The sequence below is a fragment of the Phalangium opilio genome, unplaced genomic scaffold (assembly GCF_054372755.1).
Source record: "Phalangium opilio isolate 3A_F unplaced genomic scaffold, DU_Popi_V2 ptg000103l_1, whole genome shotgun sequence".
Classification (NCBI taxonomy): Eukaryota; Metazoa; Arthropoda; class Arachnida; order Opiliones; family Phalangiidae; genus Phalangium; species Phalangium opilio.
In genome coordinates this window covers 2767605-2785318 of record NW_028324205.1, presented here as the reverse complement: position 1 = coordinate 2785318, position 17714 = coordinate 2767605, and the positions used below count along the sequence as shown (strand labels likewise).

Genomic DNA, 17714 nt, shown 5'->3' with positions numbered 1-17714 from the left:
CATCATAGATACGTGATAATACAAAGTTTTGCAAGTGATCTAGATTTTTATTATGTCCCATCACGATAGTCAAAACATGTATCTACTAGGGCTCGAACCTGGGACCTTACGCGTGTAAAACGGATTTGATAACTACAATTCCATACATACGTGGTTATTTTCAGTTTTTGAAGAGAGCTAGCTTATTATTATGTCCCATCACGATGGTATAAACATGTATCTTCCAGGGCTCGAACCTGGGACCTTCCGCGTGTTAGGCGGACGTGATAACCACTACACCATAGATACGTGATAATACAAAGTTTTGCAAGAGATCTAGATTATTATTATGTCCCATCACGATGGTCAAAACTTGTATTTACCAGGGCTCGAACCTGGGACCATCCGCGTTTTAGGCGGACGTGATAACCACTACACCATAGATGCGGGATAATACATAGTTTTGCAAGAGATCTAGATTATTATTATGTCCCATCACGATGGTCAATACATATATCTACAAGGGCTCGAACCTGGGACCTTCCGCGTGTTAAGCGGACGTAATAACCACTACACCATAGATACGGGGTATTACAAAGTTTTGCAAGAGATCTAGATTATTGTTATGTCCCATCACGATGGTCAAAACATGTATCTACTAGGGCTCGAACCTGGGACCTTACGCGTGTAAAGCGGACTTGATAACTAGAATTCCATACATACTTGGGTATTTCGAGTTTTTGAAGAGAGATAGCTTATTATTATGTCCCATCACGATGGTCTAAACATGTGCCTTCCAAGGCTCGAATCTGGGACCTTCCGCGTGTTAGGCGGACGTGATAACCACTACACCATAGATACGTGATAATACAAAGTTTTGCAAGATATCTAGATTATTATTATGTCCCATCACGATGGTCAATACATATATCTACAAGGGCTCGAACCTGGGACCTTCCGCGTGTTAGGCGGACGTAATAACCACTACACCATAGATACGGGATAATACAAAGTTTTGCAAGAGATCTAGATTATTGTTATGTCCCATCACGATGGTCAAAACATGTATCTACCAGGGCTCGAACCTGGGACCTTCCGCGTGTTAGGCGGACGTGATAACCACTACACCATAGATTCGTGGTAATACAACGTTTTGCAAGAGATCTAGATTATTATTATGTGCCATCACGATGGTCAAAACATATATCTACCAGGGCTCGAACCTGGGACCTTCCGCGTGTTAGGCGGACGTGATAACCACTACACCATAGATACGTGATAATACAAAGTTTTGCAAGAGATCTAGATTATTATTATGTCCCATCACGATGGTCAAAACATGTATCTACTAGGGCTCGAACCTGGGACCTTACGCGTGTAAAACGGATTTGATAACTACAATTCCATAAATACGTGGTTATTTTCAGTTTTTGAAGAAAGCTAGCTTATTATTATGTCCCATCACGATGGTATAAACATGTATCTTCCAGGGCTCGAACCTGGGACCTTCCGCGTGTTAGGCGGACGTGATAACCACTACACCATAGATACGTGATAATACAAAGTTTTGCAAGAGATCTAGATTATTATTATGTCCCATCACGATGGTCAAAACATGTATTTACCAGGGCTCGAACCTGGGACCTAACGCGTGTAAAACGGCTTTGATAACTACAATTCCATAAATACGTGGTTATTTTCAGTTTTTGAAGAAAGCTAGCTTATTATTATGTCCCATCACGATGGTATAAACATGTATCTTCCAGGGCTCGAACCTGGGACCTTCCGCGTGTTAGGCGGACGTGATAACCACTACACCATAGATACGTGATAATACAAAGTTTTGCAAGAGATCTAGATTATTATTATGTCCCATCACGATGGTCAAAACATATATCTACCAGGGCTCGAACCTGGGACCTTCCTCGTGTTAGGCGGACGTGATAACCACTACATCATAGATACGTGATAATACAAAGTTTTGCAAGTGATCTAGATTTTTATTATGTCCCATCACGATAGTCAAAACATGTATCTACTAGGGCTCGAACCTGGGACCTTACGCGTGTAAAACGGATTTGATAACTACAATTCCATACATACGTGGTTATTTTCAGTTTTTGAAGAGAGCTAGCTTATTATTATGTCCCATCACGATGGTATAAACATGTATCTTCCAGGGCTCGAACCTGGGACCTTCCGCGTGTTAGGCGGACGTGATAACCACTACACCATAGATACGTGATAATACAAAGTTTTGCAAGATATCTAGATTATTATTATGTCCCATCACGATGGTCAATACATATATCTACAAGGGCTCGAACCTGGGACCTTCCGCGTGTTAGGCGGACGTAATAACCACTACACCATAGATACGGGATAATACAAAGTTTTGCAAGAGATCTAGATTATTGTTATGTCCCATCACGATGGTCAAAACATGTATCTACCAGGGCTCGAACCTGGGACCTTCCGCGTGTTAGGCGGACGTGATAACCACTACACCATAGATTCGTGGTAATACAACGTTTTGCAAGAGATCTAGATTATTATTATGTGCCATCACGATGGTCAAAACATATATCTACAAGGGCTCGAACCTGGGACCTTCCGCGTGTTAGGCGGACGTGATAACCACTACACCATAGATACGTGATAATACAAAGTTTTGCAAGAGATCTAGATTATTATTATGTCCCATCACGATGGTCAAAACATGTATCTACTAGGGCTCGAACCTGGGACCTTACGCGTGTAAAACGGATTTGATAACTACAATTCCATAAATACGTGGTTATTTTCAGTTTTTGAAGAAAGCTAGCTTATTATTATGTCCCATCACGATGGTATAAACATGTATCTTCCAGGGCTCGAACCTGGGACCTTCCGCGTGTTAGGCGGACGTGATAACCACTACACCATAGATACGTGATAATACAAAGTTTTGCAAGAGATCTAGATTATTATTATGTCCCATCACGATGGTCAAAACATGTATTTACCAGGGCTCGAACCTGGGACCTAACGCGTGTAAAACGGCTTTGATAACTACAATTCCATAAATACGTGGTTATTTTCAGTTTTTGAAGAAAGCTAGCTTATTATTATGTCCCATCACGATGGTATAAACATGTATCTTCCAGGGCTCGAACCTGGGACCTTCCGCGTGTTAGGCGGACGTGATAACCACTACACCATAGATACGTGATAATACAAAGTTTTGCAAGAGATCTAGATTATTATTATGTCCCATCACGATGGTCAAAACATATATCTACCAGGGCTCGAACCTGGGACCTTCCTCGTGTTAGGCGGACGTGATAACCACTACATCATAGATACGTGATAATACAAAGTTTTGCAAGTGATCTAGATTTTTATTATGTCCCATCACGATAGTCAAAACATGTATCTACTAGGGCTCGAACCTGGGACCTTACGCGTGTAAAACGGATTTGATAACTACAATTCCATACATACGTGGTTATTTTCAGTTTTTGAAGAGAGCTAGCTTATTATTATGTCCCATCACGATGGTATAAACATGTATCTTCCAGGGCTCGAACCTGGGACCTTCCGCGTGTTAGGCGGACGTGATAACCACTACACCATAGATACGTGATAATACAAAGTTTTGCAAGAGATCTAGATTATTATTATGTCCCATCACGATGGTCAAAACTTGTATTTACCAGGGCTCGAACCTGGGACCATCCGCGTTTTAGGCGGACGTGATAACCACTACACCATAGATGCGGGATAATACATAGTTTTGCAAGAGATCTAGATTATTATTATGTCCCATCACGATGGTCAATACATATATCTACAAGGGCTCGAACCTGGGACCTTCCGCGTGTTAAGCGGACGTAATAACCACTACACCATAGATACGGGATATTACAAAGTTTTGCAAGAGATCTAGATTATTGTTATGTCCCATCACGATGGTCAAAACATGTATCTACTAGGGCTCGAACCTGGGACCTTACGCGTGTAAAGCGGACTTGATAACTAGAATTCCATACATACTTGGGTATTTCGAGTTTTTGAAGAGAGATAGCTTATTATTATGTCCCATCACGATGGTCTAAACATGTGCCTTCCAAGGCTCGAATCTGGGACCTTCCGCGTGTTAGGCGGACGTGATAACCACTACACCATAGATACGTGATAATACAAAGTTTTGCAAGATATCTAGATTATTATTATGTCCCATCACGATGGTCAATACATATATCTACAAGGGCTCGAACCTGGGACCTTCCGCGTGTTAGGCGGACGTGATAACCACTACACCATAGATACGTGATAATACAAAGTTTTGCAAGAGATCTAGATTATTATTATGTCCCATCACGATGGTCAAAACATGTATCTACTAGGGCTCGAACCTGGGACCTTACGCGTGTAAAACGGATTTGATAACTACAATTCCATAAATACGTGGTTATTTTCAGTTTTTGAAGAAAGCTAGCTTATTATTATGTCCCATCACGATGGTATAAACATGTATCTTCCAGGGCTCGAACCTGGGACCTTCCGCGTGTTAGGCGGACGTGATAACCACTACACCATAGATACGTGATAATACAAAGTTTTGCAAGAGATCTAGATTATTATTATGTCCCATCACGATGGTCAAAACATGTATTTACCAGGGCTCGAACCTGGGACCTAACGCGTGTAAAACGGCTTTGATAACTACAATTCCATAAATACGTGGTTATTTTCAGTTTTTGAAGAAAGCTAGCTTATTATTATGTCCCATCACGATGGTATAAACATGTATCTTCCAGGGCTCGAACCTGGGACCTTCCGCGTGTTAGGCGGACGTGATAACCACTACACCATAGATACGTGATAATACAAAGTTTTGCAAGAGATCTAGATTATTATTATGTCCCATCACGATGGTCAAAACATATATCTACCAGGGCTCGAACCTGGGACCTTCCTCGTGTTAGGCGGACGTGATAACCACTACATCATAGATACGTGATAATACAAAGTTTTGCAAGTGATCTAGATTTTTATTATGTCCCATCACGATAGTCAAAACATGTATCTACTAGGGCTCGAACCTGGGACCTTACGCGTGTAAAACGGATTTGATAAATACAATTCCATACATACGTGGTTATTTTCAGTTTTTGAAGAGAGCTAGCTTATTATTATGTCCCATCACGATGGTATAAACATGTATCTTCCAGGGCTCGAACCTGGGACCTTCCGCGTGTTAGGCGGACGTGATAACCACTACACCATAGATACGTGATAATACAAAGTTTTGCAAGAGATCAAGATTATTATTATGTCCCATCACGATGGTCAAAACTTGTATTTACCAGGGCTCGAACCTGGGACCATCCGCGTTTTAGGCGGACGTGATAACCACTACACCATAGATGCGGGATAATACATAGTTTTGCAAGAGATCTAGATTATTATTATGTCCCATCACGATGGTCAATACATATATCTACAAGGGCTCGAACCTGGGACCTTCCGCGTGTTAAGCGGACGTAATAACCACTACACCATAGATACGGGATATTACAAAGTTTTGCAAGAGATCTAGATTATTGTTATGTCCCATCACGATGGTCAAAACATGTATCTACTAGGGCTCGAACCTGGGACCTTACGCGTGTAAAGCGGACTTGATAACTAGAATTCCATACATACTTGGGTATTTCGAGTTTTTGAAGAGAGATAGCTTATTATTATGTCCCATCACGATGGTCTAAACATGTGCCTTCCAAGGCTCGAATCTGGGACCTTCCGCGTGTTAGGCGGACGTGATAACCACTACACCATAGATACGTGATAATACAAAGTTTTGCAAGATATCTAGATTATTATTATGTCCCATCACGATGGTCAATACATATATCTACAAGGGCTCGAACCTGGGACCTTCCGCGTGTTAGGCGGACGTAATAACCACTACACCATAGATACGGGATAATACAAAGTTTTGCAAGAGATCTAGATTATTGTTATGTCCCATCACGATGGTCAAAACATGTATCTACCAGGGCTCGAACCTGGGACCTTCCGCGTGTTAGGCGGACGTGATAACCACTACACCATAGATTCGTGGTAATAAAACGTTTTGCAAGAGATCTAGATTATTATTATGTGCCATCACGATGGTCAAAACATATATCTACCAGGGCTCGAACCTGGGACCTTCCGCGTGTTAGGCGGACGTGATAACCACTACACCATAGATACGTGATAATACAAAGTTTTGCAAGAGATCTAGATTATTATTATGTCCCATCACGATGGTCAAAACATGTATCTACTAGGGCTCGAACCTGGGACCTTACGCGTGTAAAACGGATTTGATAACTACAATTCCATAAATACGTGGTTATTTTCAGTTTTTGAAGAAAGCTAGCTTATTATTATGTCCCATCACGATGGTATAAACATGTATCTTCCAGGGCTCGAACCTGGGACCTTCCGCGTGTTAGGCGGACGTGATAACCACTACACCATAGATACGTGATAATACAAAGTTTTGCAAGAGATCTAGATTATTATTATGTCCCATCACGATGGTCAAAACATGTATTTACCAGGGCTCGAACCTGGGACCTAACGCGTGTAAAACGGCTTTGATAACTACAATTCCATAAATACGTGGTTATTTTCAGTTTTTGAAGAAAGCTAGCTTATTATTATGTCCCATCACGATGGTATAAACATGTATCTTCCAGGGCTCGAACCTGGGACCTTCCGCGTGTTAGGCGGACGTGATAACCACTACACCATAGATACGTGATAATACAAAGTTTTGCAAGAGATCTAGATTATTATTATGTCCCATCACGATGGTCAAAACATATATCTACCAGGGCTCGAACCTGGGACCTTCCTCGTGTTAGGCGGACGTGATAACCACTACATCATAGATACGTGATAATACAAAGTTTTGCAAGTGATCTAGATTTTTATTATGTCCCATCACGATAGTCAAAACATGTATCTACTAGGGCTCGAACCTGGGACCTTACGCGTGTAAAACGGATTTGATAACTACAATTCCATACATACGTGGTTATTTTCAGTTTTTGAAGAGAGCTAGCTTATTATTATGTCCCATCACGATGGTATAAACATGTATCTTCCAGGGCTCGAACCTGGGACCTTCCGCGTGTTAGGCGGACGTGATAACCACTACACCATAGATACGTGATAATACAAAGTTTTGCAAGAGATCTAGATTATTATTATGTCCCATCACGATGGTCAAAACTTGTATTTACCAGGGCTCGAACCTGGGACCATCCGCGTTTTAGGCGGACGTGATAACCACTACACCATAGATGCGGGATAATACATAGTTTTGCAAGAGATCTAGATTATTATTATGTCCCATCACGATGGTCAATACATATATCTACAAGGGCTCGAACCTGGGACCTTCCGCGTGTTAAGCGGACGTAATAACCACTACACCATAGATACGGGATATTACAAAGTTTTGCAAGAGATCTAGATTATTGTTATGTCCCATCACGATGGTCAAAACATGTATCTACTAGGGCTCGAACCTGGGACCTTACGCGTGTAAAGCGGACTTGATAACTAGAATTCCATACATACTTGGGTATTTCGAGTTTTTGAAGAGAGATAGCTTATTATTATGTCCCATCACGATGGTCTAAACATGTGCCTTCCAAGGCTCGAATCTGGGACCTTCCGCGTGTTAGGCGGACGTGATAACCACTACACCATAGATACGTGATAATACAAAGTTTTGCAAGATATCTAGATTATTATTATGTCCCATCACGATGGTCAATACATATATCTACAAGGGCTCGAACCTGGGACCTTCCGCGTGTTAGGCGGACGTAATAACCACTACACCATAGATACGGGATAATACAAAGTTTTGCAAGAGATCTAGATTATTGTTATGTCCCATCACGATGGTCAAAACATGTATCTACCAGGGCTCGAACCTGGGACCTTCCGCGTGTTAGGCGGACGTGATAACCACTACACCATAGATTCGTGGTAATACAACGTTTTGCAAGAGATCTAGATTATTATTATGTGCCATCACGATGGTCAAAACATATATCTACCAGGGCTCGAACCTGGGACCTTCCGCGTGTTAGGCGGACGTGATAACCACTACACCATAGATACGTGATAATACAAAGTTTTGCAAGAGATCTAGATTATTATTATGTCCCATCACGATGGTCAAAACATGTATCTACTAGGGCTCGAACCTGGGACCTTACGCGTGTAAAACGGATTTGATAACTACAATTCCATAAATACGTGGTTATTTTCAGTTTTTGAAGAAAGCTAGCTTATTATTATGTCCCATCACGATGGTATAAACATGTATCTTCCAGGGCTCGAACCTGGGACCTTCCGCGTGTTAGGCGGACGTGATAACCACTACACCATAGATACGTGATAATACAAAGTTTTGCAAGAGATCTAGATTATTATTATGTCCCATCACGATGGTCAAAACATGTATTTACCAGGGCTCGAACCTGGGACCTAACGCGTGTAAAACGGCTTTGATAACTACAATTCCATAAATACGTGGTTATTTTCAGTTTTTGAAGAAAGCTAGCTTATTATTATGTCCCATCACGATGGTATAAACATGTATCTTCCAGGGCTCGAACCTGGGACCTTCCGCGTGTTAGGCGGACGTGATAACCACTACACCATAGATACGTGATAATACAAAGTTTTGCAAGAGATCTAGATTATTATTATGTCCCATCACGATGGTCAAAACATGTATTTACCAGGGATCGAACCTGGGACCATCCGCGTGTTAGGCGGACGTGATAACCACTACACCATAGATGCGGGATAATACAAAGTTTTGCAAGAGATCTAGATTATTATTATGTCCCATCACGATGGTCAAAACATATATCTACCAGGGCTCGAACCTGGGACCTTCCTCGTGTTAGGCGGACGTGATAACCACTACATCATAGATACGTGATAATACAAAGTTTTGCAAGTGATCTAGATTTTTATTATGTCCCATCACGATAGTCAAAACATGTATCTACTAGGGCTCGAACCTGGGACCTTACGCGTGTAAAACGGATTTGATAACTACAATTCCATACATACGTGGTTATTTTCAGTTTTTGAAGAGAGCTAGCTTATTATTATGTCCCATCACGATGGTATAAACATGTATCTTCCAGGGCTCGAACCTGGGACCTTCCGCGTGTTAGGCGGACGTGATAACCACTACACCATAGATACGTGATAATACAAAGTTTTGCAAGAGATCTAGATTATTATTATGTCCCATCACGATGGTCAAAACATGTATCTACCAGGGCTCGAACCTGGGACCATCCGCGTGTTAGGCGGACGTGATAACCACTACACCATAGATACGGGATAATACAAAGTTTTGCAAGAGATCTAGATTATTGTTATGTCCCATCACGATGGTCAAAACATGTATCTACTAGGGCTCGAACCTGGGACCTTACGCGTGTAAAGCGGACTTGATAACTAGAATTCCATACATACGTGGGTATTTCGAGTTTTTGAAGAGAGATAGCTTATTATTATGTCCCATCACGATGGTCTAAACATGTGCCTTCCACGGCTCGAATCTGGGACCTTCCGCGTGTTAGGCGGACGTGATAACCACTACACCATAGATACGTGATAATACAAAGTTTTGCAAGATATCTAGATTATTATTATGTCCCATCACGATGGTCAATACGTATATCTACAAGGGCTCGAACCTGGGACCTTCCGCGTGTTAGGCGGACGTAATAACCACTACACCATAGATACGGGATAATACAAAGTTTTGCAAGAGATATAGATAATTGTTATGTCCCATCACGATGGTCAAAACATGTATCTACTAGGGCTCGAACCTGGGACCTTACGCGTGTAAAGCGGACTTGATAACTAGAATTCCATACATACGTGGGTATTTCGAGTTTTTGAAGAGAGATAGCTTATTATTATGTCCCATCACGATGGACTAAACATGTGCCTTCCACGGCTCGAATCTGGGACCTTCCGCGTGTTAGGCGGACGTGATAACCACTACATCATAGATACGTGATAATACAAAGTTTTGCAAGATATCTAGAATATTATTATGTCCCATCACGATGGTCAATACATATATCTACAAGGGCTCGAACCTGGGACCTTCCGCGTGTTAGGCGGACGTAATAACCACTACACCATAGATACGGGATAATACAAAGTTTTGCAAGAGATCTAGATTATTTTTATGTCCCATCACGATGGTCAAAACATGTATCTACCAGGACCCGAACCTGGGACCTTCCGCGTGTTAGGCGGACGTGATAACCACAACACCATAGATTCGTGGTAATACAAAGTTTTGCAAGAGAGCTAGCTTATTATTATGTCCCATCACGATGGTCTAAACATGTATCTACAAGGGATCAAACCTGGGACCTTCCGCGTGTTAGGCGCACGTAATAACAGCTACACCATAGATACAGGATAATACAAAGTTTTGCAAGAGATCTAGATTATTATTATGTCTCATCACGATGGTCAAAACATGTATCTACTAGGGCTCGAACCTGGGACCTTCCGCGTGTAAAGCGGACTTGATAACCACAATTCCATAGATACGTGGTTATTTTGAGTTTTTGAAGAGAGCTAGCTTATTATTATTTCCCATCACGATGGTCAAAACATGTGCCTTCCACGGCTCGAACCTGGGACCTTCCGCGTGTTAGGCGGGCGTGATATCCACTACACCATAGATACGTGATAATACAAAGTTTTGCAAGAGATCTAGATTATTATTATGTCCCATCACGATGGTCAAAACATGTATCTACAAGGGCTCGAACCTGGGACCTTCCGCGTGTTAGGCGGACGTAATAACCACTACACCATAGATACGGGATAATACAAAGTTTTGCAAGAGATCTAGATTATTGTTATGTCCCATCACGATGGTCAAAACATGTATCTACCAGGGCTCGAACCTGGGACCTTCCGCGTGTTAGGCGGACGTGATAACCACTACACCATAGATTCGTGGTAATACAACGTTTTGCAAGAGATCTAGATTATTATTATGTGCCATCACGATGGTCAAAACATATATCTACCAGGGCTCGAACCTGGGACCTTCCGAGTGTTAGGCGGACGTGATAACCACTACACCATAGATACGTGATAATACAAAGTTTTGCAAGAGATCTAGATTATTATTATGTCCCATCACGATGGTCAAAACATGTATCTACTAGGGCTCGAACCTGGGACCTTACGCGTGTAAAACGGATTTGATAACTACAATTCCATAAATACGTGGTTATTTTCAGTTTTTGAAGAGAGGTAGCTTATTATTATTTCCCATCACGATGGTCAAAACATGTATCTACAAGGGCTCGAACCTGGGACCTTCCGCGTGTTAGGCGGACGTAATAACCACTACACCATAGATACGGGATAATACAAAGTTTTGCAAGAGATCTAGATTATTGTTATGTCCCATCACGATGGTCAAAACATGTATCTACCAGGGCTCGAACCTGGGACCTTACGCGTGTAAAACGGCTTTGATAACTACAATTCCATAAATACGTGGTTATTTTCAGTTTTTGAAGAAAGTTAGCTTATTATTATGTCCCATCACGATGGTATAAACATGTATCTTCCAGGGCTCGAACCTGGGACCTTCCGCGTGTTAGGCGGACGTGATAAGCACTACACCATATATTCGTGATAATACAACGTTTTGCAAGAGATCTAGATTATTATTATGTCCCATCACGATGGTCAAAACTTGTATTTACCAGGGCTCGAACCTGGGACCATCCGCGTTTTAGGCGGACGTGATAACCACTACACCATAGATGCGGGATAATACATAGTTTTGCAAGAGATCTAGATTATTATTATGTCCCATCACGATGGTCAATACATATATCTACAAGGGCTCGAACCTGGGACCTTCCGCGTGTTAAGCGGACGTAATAACCACTACACCATAGATACGGGATATTACAAAGTTTTGCAAGAGATCTAGATTATTGTTATGTCCCATCACGATGGTCAAAACATGTATCTACTAGGGCTCGAACCTGGGACCTTACGCGTGTAAAGCGGACTTGATAACTAGAATTCCATACATACTTGGGTATTTCGAGTTTTTGAAGAGAGATAGCTTATTATTATGTCCCATCACGATGGTCTAAACATGTGCCTTCCAAGGCTCGAATCTGGGACCTTCCGCGTGTTAGGCGGACGTGATAACCACTACACCATAGATACGTGATAATACAAAGTTTTGCAAGATATCTAGATTATTATTATGTCCCATCACGATGGTCAATACATATATCTACAAGGGCTCGAACCTGGGACCTTCCGCGTGTTAGGCGGACGTGATAACCACTACACCATAGATACGTGATAATACAAAGTTTTGCAAGAGATCTAGATTATTATTATGTCCCATCACGATGGTCAAAACATGTATCTACTAGGGCTCGAACCTGGGACCTTACGCGTGTAAAACGGATTTGATAACTACAATTCCATAAATACGTGGTTATTTTCAGTTTTTGAAGAAAGCTAGCTTATTATTATGTCCCATCACGATGGTATAAACATGTATCTTCCAGGGCTCGAACCTGGGACCTTCCGCGTGTTAGGCGGACGTGATAACCACTACACCATAGATACGTGATAATACAAAGTTTTGCAAGAGATCTAGATTATTATTATGTCCCATCACGATGGTCAAAACATGTATTTACCAGGGCTCGAACCTGGGACCTAACGCGTGTAAAACGGCTTTGATAACTACAATTCCATAAATACGTGGTTATTTTCAGTTTTTGAAGAAAGCTAGCTTATTATTATGTCCCATCACGATGGTATAAACATGTATCTTCCAGGGCTCGAACCTGGGACCTTCCGCGTGTTAGGCGGACGTGATAACCACTACACCATAGATACGTGATAATACAAAGTTTTGCAAGAGATCTAGATTATTATTATGTCCCATCACGATGGTCAAAACATATATCTACCAGGGCTCGAACCTGGGACCTTCCTCGTGTTAGGCGGACGTGATAACCACTACATCATAGATACGTGATAATACAAAGTTTTGCAAGTGATCTAGATTTTTATTATGTCCCATCACGATAGTCAAAACATGTATCTACTAGGGCTCGAACCTGGGACCTTACGCGTGTAAAACGGATTTGATAAATACAATTCCATACATACGTGGTTATTTTCAGTTTTTGAAGAGAGCTAGCTTATTATTATGTCCCATCACGATGGTATAAACATGTATCTTCCAGGGCTCGAACCTGGGACCTTCCGCGTGTTAGGCGGACGTGATAACCACTACACCATAGATACGTGATAATACAAAGTTTTGCAAGAGATCAAGATTATTATTATGTCCCATCACGATGGTCAAAACTTGTATTTACCAGGGCTCGAACCTGGGACCATCCGCGTTTTAGGCGGACGTGATAACCACTACACCATAGATGCGGGATAATACATAGTTTTGCAAGAGATCTAGATTATTATTATGTCCCATCACGATGGTCAATACATATATCTACAAGGGCTCGAACCTGGGACCTTCCGCGTGTTAAGCGGACGTAATAACCACTACACCATAGATACGGGATATTACAAAGTTTTGCAAGAGATCTAGATTATTGTTATGTCCCATCACGATGGTCAAAACATGTATCTACTAGGGCTCGAACCTGGGACCTTACGCGTGTAAAGCGGACTTGATAACTAGAATTCCATACATACTTGGGTATTTCGAGTTTTTGAAGAGAGATAGCTTATTATTATGTCCCATCACGATGGTCTAAACATGTGCCTTCCAAGGCTCGAATCTGGGACCTTCCGCGTGTTAGGCGGACGTGATAACCACTACACCATAGATACGTGATAATACAAAGTTTTGCAAGATATCTAGATTATTATTATGTCCCATCACGATGGTCAATACATATATCTACAAGGGCTCGAACCTGGGACCTTCCGCGTGTTAGGCGGACGTAATAACCACTACACCATAGATACGGGATAATACAAAGTTTTGCAAGAGATCTAGATTATTGTTATGTCCCATCACGATGGTCAAAACATGTATCTACCAGGGCTCGAACCTGGGACCTTCCGCGTGTTAGGCGGACGTGATAACCACTACACCATAGATTCGTGGTAATACAACGTTTTGCAAGAGATCTAGATTATTATTATGTGCCATCACGATGGTCAAAACATATATCTACCAGGGCTCGAACCTGGGACCTTCCGCGTGTTAGGCGGACGTGATAACCACTACACCATAGATACGTGATAATACAAAGTTTTGCAAGAGATCTAGATTATTATTATGTCCCATCACGATGGTCAAAACATGTATCTACTAGGGCTCGAACCTGGGACCTTACGCGTGTAAAACGGATTTGATAACTACAATTCCATAAATACGTGGTTATTTTCAGTTTTTGAAGAAAGCTAGCTTATTATTATGTCCCATCACGATGGTATAAACATGTATCTTCCAGGGCTCGAACCTGGGACCTTCCGCGTGTTAGGCGGACGTGATAACCACTACACCATAGATACGTGATAATACAAAGTTTTGCAAGAGATCTAGATTATTATTATGTCCCATCACGATGGTCAAAACATGTATTTACCAGGGCTCGAACCTGGGACCTAACGCGTGTAAAACGGCTTTGATAACTACAATTCCATAAATACGTGGTTATTTTCAGTTTTTGAAGAAAGCTAGCTTATTATTATGTCCCATCACGATGGTATAAACATGTATCTTCCAGGGCTCGAACCTGGGACCTTCCGCGTGTTAGGCGGACGTGATAACCACTACACCATAGATACGTGATAATACAAAGTTTTGCAAGAGATCTAGATTATTATTATGTCCCATCACGATGGTCAAAACATATATCTACCAGGGCTCGAACCTGGGACCTTCCTCGTGTTAGGCGGACGTGATAACCACTACATCATAGATACGTGATAATACAAAGTTTTGCAAGTGATCTAGATTTTTATTATGTCCCATCACGATAGTCAAAACATGTATCTACTAGGGCTCGAACCTGGGACCTTACGCGTGTAAAACGGATTTGATAACTACAATTCCATACATACGTGGTTATTTTCAGTTTTTGAAGAGAGCTAGCTTATTATTATGTCCCATCACGATGGTATAAACATGTATCTTCCAGGGCTCGAACCTGGGACCTTCCGCGTGTTAGGCGGACGTGATAACCACTACACCATAGATACGTGATAATACAAAGTTTTGCAAGAGATCTAGATTATTATTATGTCCCATCACGATGGTCAAAACTTGTATTTACCAGGGCTCGAACCTGGGACCATCCGCGTTTTAGGCGGACGTGATAACCACTACACCATAGATGCGGGATAATACATAGTTTTGCAAGAGATCTAGATTATTATTATGTCCCATCACGATGGTCAATACATATATCTACAAGGGCTCGAACCTGGGACCTTCCGCGTGTTAAGCGGACGTAATAACCACTACACCATAGATACGGGATATTACAAAGTTTTGCAAGAGATCTAGATTATTGTTATGTCCCATCACGATGGTCAAAACATGTATCTAGTAGGGCTCGAACCTGGGACCTTACGCGTGTAAAGCGGACTTGATAACTAGAATTCCATACATACTTGGGTATTTCGAGTTTTTGAAGAGAGATAGCTTATTATTATGTCCCATCACGATGGTCTAAACATGTGCCTTCCAAGGCTCGAATCTGGGACCTTCCGCGTGTTAGGCGGACGTGATAACCACTACACCATAGATACGTGATAATACAAAGTTTTGCAAGATATCTAGATTATTATTATGTCCCATCACGATGGTCAATACATATATCTACAAGGGCTCGAACCTGGGACCTTCCGCGTGTTAGGCGGACGTAATAACCACTACACCATAGATACGGGATAATACAAAGTTTTGCAAGAGATCTAGATTATTGTTATGTCCCATCACGATGGTCAAAACATGTATCTACCAGGGCTCGAACCTGGGACCTTCCGCGTGTTAGGCGGACGTGATAACCACTACACCATAGATTCGTGGTAATACAACGTTTTGCAAGAGATCTAGATTATTATTATGTGCCATCACGATGGTCAAAACATATATCTACCAGGGCTCGAACCTGGGACCTTCCGCGTGTTAGGCGGACGTGATAACCACTACACCATAGATACGTGATAATACAAAGTTTTGCAAGAGATCTAGATTATTATTATGTCCCATCACGATGGTCAAAACATGTATCTACTAGGGCTCGAACCTGGGACCTTACGCGTGTAAAACGGATTTGATAACTACAATTCCATAAATACGTGGTTATTTTCAGTTTTTGAAGAAAGCTAGCTTATTATTATGTCCCATCACGATGGTATAAACATGTATCTTCCAGGGCTCGAACCTGGGACCTTCCGCGTGTTAGGCGGACGTGATAACCACTACACCATAGATACGTGATAATACAAAGTTTTGCAAGAGATCTAGATTATTATTATGTCCCATCACGATGGTCAAAACATGTATTTACCAGGGCTCGAACCTGGGACCTAACGCGTGTAAAACGGCTTTGATAACTACAATTCCATAAATACGTGGTTATTTTCAGTTTTTGAAGAAAGCTAGCTTATTATTATGTCCCATCACGATGGTATAAACATGTATCTTCCAGGGCTCGAACCTGGGACCTTCCGCGTGTTAGGCGGACGTGATAACCACTACACCATAGATACGTGATAATACAAAGTTTTGCAAGAGATCTAGATTATTATTATGTCCCATCACGATGGTCAAAACATGTATTTACCAGGGATCGAACCTGGGACCATCCGCGTGTTAGGCGGACGTGATAACCACTACACCATAGATGCGGGATAATACAAAGTTTTGCAAGAGATCTAGATTATTATTATGTCCCATCACGATGGTCAAAACATATATCTACCAGGGCTCGAACCTGGGACCTTCCTCGTGTTAGGCGGACGTGATAACCACTACATCATAGATACGTGATAATACAAAGTTTTGCAAGTGATCTAGATTTTTATTATGTCCCATCACGATAGTCAAAACATGTATCTACTAGGGCTCGAACCTGGGACCTTACGCGTGTAAAACGGATTTGATAACTACAATTCCATACATACGTGGTTATTTTCAGTTTTTGAAGAGAGCTAGCTTATTATTATGTCCCATCACGATGGTATAAACATGTATCTTCCAGGGCTCGAACCTGGGACCTTCCGCGTGTTAGGCGGACGTGATAACCACTACACCATAGATACGTGATAATACAAAGTTTTGCAAGAGATCTAGATTATTATTATGTCCCATCACGATGGTCAAAACATGTATCTACCAGGGCTCGAACCTGGGACCATCCGCGTGTTAGGCGGACGTGATAACCACTACACCATAGATACGGGATAATACAAAGTTTTGCAAGAGATCTAGATTATTGTTATGTCCCATCACGATGGTCAAAACATGTATCTACTAGGGCTCGAACCTGGGACCTTACGCGTGTAAAGCGGACTTGATAACTAGAATTCCATACATACGTGGGTATTTCGAGTTTTTGAAGAGAGATAGCTTATTA

General features: G+C 41.7%; 48 non-coding genes across 48 annotated transcripts; all 48 read right to left on the bottom strand.

Annotated features, from left to right (window-relative positions):
* Positions 1 to 215: 215 nt before the first annotated feature.
* Positions 216 to 288, bottom strand: TRNAV-AAC (transfer RNA valine (anticodon AAC)). The gene has a single exon. It is a non-coding gene; the product is annotated as a tRNA-Val (tRNA).
* Positions 289 to 353: 65 nt separating this feature from the next.
* TRNAF-AAA (transfer RNA phenylalanine (anticodon AAA)) lies at positions 354 to 426 on the bottom strand. Its single transcript has one exon. It is a non-coding gene; the product is annotated as a tRNA-Phe (tRNA).
* A 617-nt stretch (positions 427 to 1043) lies between these two features.
* Positions 1044 to 1116, bottom strand: TRNAV-AAC (transfer RNA valine (anticodon AAC)). The gene has a single exon. It is a non-coding gene; the product is annotated as a tRNA-Val (tRNA).
* A 65-nt stretch (positions 1117 to 1181) lies between these two features.
* Positions 1182 to 1254, bottom strand: TRNAV-AAC (transfer RNA valine (anticodon AAC)). Its single transcript has one exon. It is a non-coding gene; the product is annotated as a tRNA-Val (tRNA).
* Positions 1255 to 1457: 203 nt separating this feature from the next.
* TRNAV-AAC (transfer RNA valine (anticodon AAC)) lies at positions 1458 to 1530 on the bottom strand. Its single transcript has one exon. It is a non-coding gene; the product is annotated as a tRNA-Val (tRNA).
* A 203-nt stretch (positions 1531 to 1733) lies between these two features.
* On the bottom strand, positions 1734 to 1806 carry TRNAV-AAC (transfer RNA valine (anticodon AAC)). Its single transcript has one exon. It is a non-coding gene; the product is annotated as a tRNA-Val (tRNA).
* A 341-nt stretch (positions 1807 to 2147) lies between these two features.
* Positions 2148 to 2220, bottom strand: TRNAV-AAC (transfer RNA valine (anticodon AAC)). Its single transcript has one exon. It is a non-coding gene; the product is annotated as a tRNA-Val (tRNA).
* A 203-nt stretch (positions 2221 to 2423) lies between these two features.
* TRNAV-AAC (transfer RNA valine (anticodon AAC)) lies at positions 2424 to 2496 on the bottom strand. Its single transcript has one exon. It is a non-coding gene; the product is annotated as a tRNA-Val (tRNA).
* Positions 2497 to 2837: 341 nt separating this feature from the next.
* On the bottom strand, positions 2838 to 2910 carry TRNAV-AAC (transfer RNA valine (anticodon AAC)). The gene has a single exon. It is a non-coding gene; the product is annotated as a tRNA-Val (tRNA).
* Positions 2911 to 3113: 203 nt separating this feature from the next.
* On the bottom strand, positions 3114 to 3186 carry TRNAV-AAC (transfer RNA valine (anticodon AAC)). The gene has a single exon. It is a non-coding gene; the product is annotated as a tRNA-Val (tRNA).
* A 341-nt stretch (positions 3187 to 3527) lies between these two features.
* On the bottom strand, positions 3528 to 3600 carry TRNAV-AAC (transfer RNA valine (anticodon AAC)). Its single transcript has one exon. It is a non-coding gene; the product is annotated as a tRNA-Val (tRNA).
* Positions 3601 to 3665: 65 nt separating this feature from the next.
* TRNAF-AAA (transfer RNA phenylalanine (anticodon AAA)) lies at positions 3666 to 3738 on the bottom strand. Its single transcript has one exon. It is a non-coding gene; the product is annotated as a tRNA-Phe (tRNA).
* A 755-nt stretch (positions 3739 to 4493) lies between these two features.
* TRNAV-AAC (transfer RNA valine (anticodon AAC)) lies at positions 4494 to 4566 on the bottom strand. The gene has a single exon. It is a non-coding gene; the product is annotated as a tRNA-Val (tRNA).
* A 203-nt stretch (positions 4567 to 4769) lies between these two features.
* Positions 4770 to 4842, bottom strand: TRNAV-AAC (transfer RNA valine (anticodon AAC)). The gene has a single exon. It is a non-coding gene; the product is annotated as a tRNA-Val (tRNA).
* Positions 4843 to 5183: 341 nt separating this feature from the next.
* TRNAV-AAC (transfer RNA valine (anticodon AAC)) lies at positions 5184 to 5256 on the bottom strand. The gene has a single exon. It is a non-coding gene; the product is annotated as a tRNA-Val (tRNA).
* A 65-nt stretch (positions 5257 to 5321) lies between these two features.
* Positions 5322 to 5394, bottom strand: TRNAF-AAA (transfer RNA phenylalanine (anticodon AAA)). Its single transcript has one exon. It is a non-coding gene; the product is annotated as a tRNA-Phe (tRNA).
* Positions 5395 to 6011: 617 nt separating this feature from the next.
* Positions 6012 to 6084, bottom strand: TRNAV-AAC (transfer RNA valine (anticodon AAC)). Its single transcript has one exon. It is a non-coding gene; the product is annotated as a tRNA-Val (tRNA).
* Positions 6085 to 6149: 65 nt separating this feature from the next.
* On the bottom strand, positions 6150 to 6222 carry TRNAV-AAC (transfer RNA valine (anticodon AAC)). The gene has a single exon. It is a non-coding gene; the product is annotated as a tRNA-Val (tRNA).
* A 203-nt stretch (positions 6223 to 6425) lies between these two features.
* On the bottom strand, positions 6426 to 6498 carry TRNAV-AAC (transfer RNA valine (anticodon AAC)). The gene has a single exon. It is a non-coding gene; the product is annotated as a tRNA-Val (tRNA).
* A 203-nt stretch (positions 6499 to 6701) lies between these two features.
* On the bottom strand, positions 6702 to 6774 carry TRNAV-AAC (transfer RNA valine (anticodon AAC)). Its single transcript has one exon. It is a non-coding gene; the product is annotated as a tRNA-Val (tRNA).
* Positions 6775 to 7115: 341 nt separating this feature from the next.
* On the bottom strand, positions 7116 to 7188 carry TRNAV-AAC (transfer RNA valine (anticodon AAC)). The gene has a single exon. It is a non-coding gene; the product is annotated as a tRNA-Val (tRNA).
* Positions 7189 to 7253: 65 nt separating this feature from the next.
* On the bottom strand, positions 7254 to 7326 carry TRNAF-AAA (transfer RNA phenylalanine (anticodon AAA)). The gene has a single exon. It is a non-coding gene; the product is annotated as a tRNA-Phe (tRNA).
* A 617-nt stretch (positions 7327 to 7943) lies between these two features.
* Positions 7944 to 8016, bottom strand: TRNAV-AAC (transfer RNA valine (anticodon AAC)). The gene has a single exon. It is a non-coding gene; the product is annotated as a tRNA-Val (tRNA).
* A 65-nt stretch (positions 8017 to 8081) lies between these two features.
* On the bottom strand, positions 8082 to 8154 carry TRNAV-AAC (transfer RNA valine (anticodon AAC)). Its single transcript has one exon. It is a non-coding gene; the product is annotated as a tRNA-Val (tRNA).
* A 203-nt stretch (positions 8155 to 8357) lies between these two features.
* Positions 8358 to 8430, bottom strand: TRNAV-AAC (transfer RNA valine (anticodon AAC)). The gene has a single exon. It is a non-coding gene; the product is annotated as a tRNA-Val (tRNA).
* Positions 8431 to 8633: 203 nt separating this feature from the next.
* On the bottom strand, positions 8634 to 8706 carry TRNAV-AAC (transfer RNA valine (anticodon AAC)). Its single transcript has one exon. It is a non-coding gene; the product is annotated as a tRNA-Val (tRNA).
* A 65-nt stretch (positions 8707 to 8771) lies between these two features.
* Positions 8772 to 8844, bottom strand: TRNAV-AAC (transfer RNA valine (anticodon AAC)). Its single transcript has one exon. It is a non-coding gene; the product is annotated as a tRNA-Val (tRNA).
* Positions 8845 to 9185: 341 nt separating this feature from the next.
* TRNAV-AAC (transfer RNA valine (anticodon AAC)) lies at positions 9186 to 9258 on the bottom strand. Its single transcript has one exon. It is a non-coding gene; the product is annotated as a tRNA-Val (tRNA).
* A 65-nt stretch (positions 9259 to 9323) lies between these two features.
* TRNAV-AAC (transfer RNA valine (anticodon AAC)) lies at positions 9324 to 9396 on the bottom strand. Its single transcript has one exon. It is a non-coding gene; the product is annotated as a tRNA-Val (tRNA).
* A 1583-nt stretch (positions 9397 to 10979) lies between these two features.
* On the bottom strand, positions 10980 to 11052 carry TRNAV-AAC (transfer RNA valine (anticodon AAC)). Its single transcript has one exon. It is a non-coding gene; the product is annotated as a tRNA-Val (tRNA).
* A 755-nt stretch (positions 11053 to 11807) lies between these two features.
* TRNAF-AAA (transfer RNA phenylalanine (anticodon AAA)) lies at positions 11808 to 11880 on the bottom strand. The gene has a single exon. It is a non-coding gene; the product is annotated as a tRNA-Phe (tRNA).
* A 755-nt stretch (positions 11881 to 12635) lies between these two features.
* Positions 12636 to 12708, bottom strand: TRNAV-AAC (transfer RNA valine (anticodon AAC)). Its single transcript has one exon. It is a non-coding gene; the product is annotated as a tRNA-Val (tRNA).
* Positions 12709 to 12911: 203 nt separating this feature from the next.
* On the bottom strand, positions 12912 to 12984 carry TRNAV-AAC (transfer RNA valine (anticodon AAC)). Its single transcript has one exon. It is a non-coding gene; the product is annotated as a tRNA-Val (tRNA).
* Positions 12985 to 13325: 341 nt separating this feature from the next.
* On the bottom strand, positions 13326 to 13398 carry TRNAV-AAC (transfer RNA valine (anticodon AAC)). Its single transcript has one exon. It is a non-coding gene; the product is annotated as a tRNA-Val (tRNA).
* Positions 13399 to 13463: 65 nt separating this feature from the next.
* Positions 13464 to 13536, bottom strand: TRNAF-AAA (transfer RNA phenylalanine (anticodon AAA)). Its single transcript has one exon. It is a non-coding gene; the product is annotated as a tRNA-Phe (tRNA).
* A 617-nt stretch (positions 13537 to 14153) lies between these two features.
* TRNAV-AAC (transfer RNA valine (anticodon AAC)) lies at positions 14154 to 14226 on the bottom strand. Its single transcript has one exon. It is a non-coding gene; the product is annotated as a tRNA-Val (tRNA).
* Positions 14227 to 14291: 65 nt separating this feature from the next.
* TRNAV-AAC (transfer RNA valine (anticodon AAC)) lies at positions 14292 to 14364 on the bottom strand. The gene has a single exon. It is a non-coding gene; the product is annotated as a tRNA-Val (tRNA).
* Positions 14365 to 14567: 203 nt separating this feature from the next.
* On the bottom strand, positions 14568 to 14640 carry TRNAV-AAC (transfer RNA valine (anticodon AAC)). Its single transcript has one exon. It is a non-coding gene; the product is annotated as a tRNA-Val (tRNA).
* A 203-nt stretch (positions 14641 to 14843) lies between these two features.
* TRNAV-AAC (transfer RNA valine (anticodon AAC)) lies at positions 14844 to 14916 on the bottom strand. The gene has a single exon. It is a non-coding gene; the product is annotated as a tRNA-Val (tRNA).
* Positions 14917 to 15257: 341 nt separating this feature from the next.
* On the bottom strand, positions 15258 to 15330 carry TRNAV-AAC (transfer RNA valine (anticodon AAC)). The gene has a single exon. It is a non-coding gene; the product is annotated as a tRNA-Val (tRNA).
* Positions 15331 to 15395: 65 nt separating this feature from the next.
* Positions 15396 to 15468, bottom strand: TRNAF-AAA (transfer RNA phenylalanine (anticodon AAA)). Its single transcript has one exon. It is a non-coding gene; the product is annotated as a tRNA-Phe (tRNA).
* Positions 15469 to 16085: 617 nt separating this feature from the next.
* On the bottom strand, positions 16086 to 16158 carry TRNAV-AAC (transfer RNA valine (anticodon AAC)). The gene has a single exon. It is a non-coding gene; the product is annotated as a tRNA-Val (tRNA).
* A 65-nt stretch (positions 16159 to 16223) lies between these two features.
* Positions 16224 to 16296, bottom strand: TRNAV-AAC (transfer RNA valine (anticodon AAC)). The gene has a single exon. It is a non-coding gene; the product is annotated as a tRNA-Val (tRNA).
* Positions 16297 to 16499: 203 nt separating this feature from the next.
* On the bottom strand, positions 16500 to 16572 carry TRNAV-AAC (transfer RNA valine (anticodon AAC)). Its single transcript has one exon. It is a non-coding gene; the product is annotated as a tRNA-Val (tRNA).
* Positions 16573 to 16775: 203 nt separating this feature from the next.
* On the bottom strand, positions 16776 to 16848 carry TRNAV-AAC (transfer RNA valine (anticodon AAC)). Its single transcript has one exon. It is a non-coding gene; the product is annotated as a tRNA-Val (tRNA).
* Positions 16849 to 16913: 65 nt separating this feature from the next.
* TRNAV-AAC (transfer RNA valine (anticodon AAC)) lies at positions 16914 to 16986 on the bottom strand. The gene has a single exon. It is a non-coding gene; the product is annotated as a tRNA-Val (tRNA).
* A 341-nt stretch (positions 16987 to 17327) lies between these two features.
* On the bottom strand, positions 17328 to 17400 carry TRNAV-AAC (transfer RNA valine (anticodon AAC)). Its single transcript has one exon. It is a non-coding gene; the product is annotated as a tRNA-Val (tRNA).
* Positions 17401 to 17465: 65 nt separating this feature from the next.
* Positions 17466 to 17538, bottom strand: TRNAV-AAC (transfer RNA valine (anticodon AAC)). The gene has a single exon. It is a non-coding gene; the product is annotated as a tRNA-Val (tRNA).
* Positions 17539 to 17714: the final 176 nt, after the last annotated feature.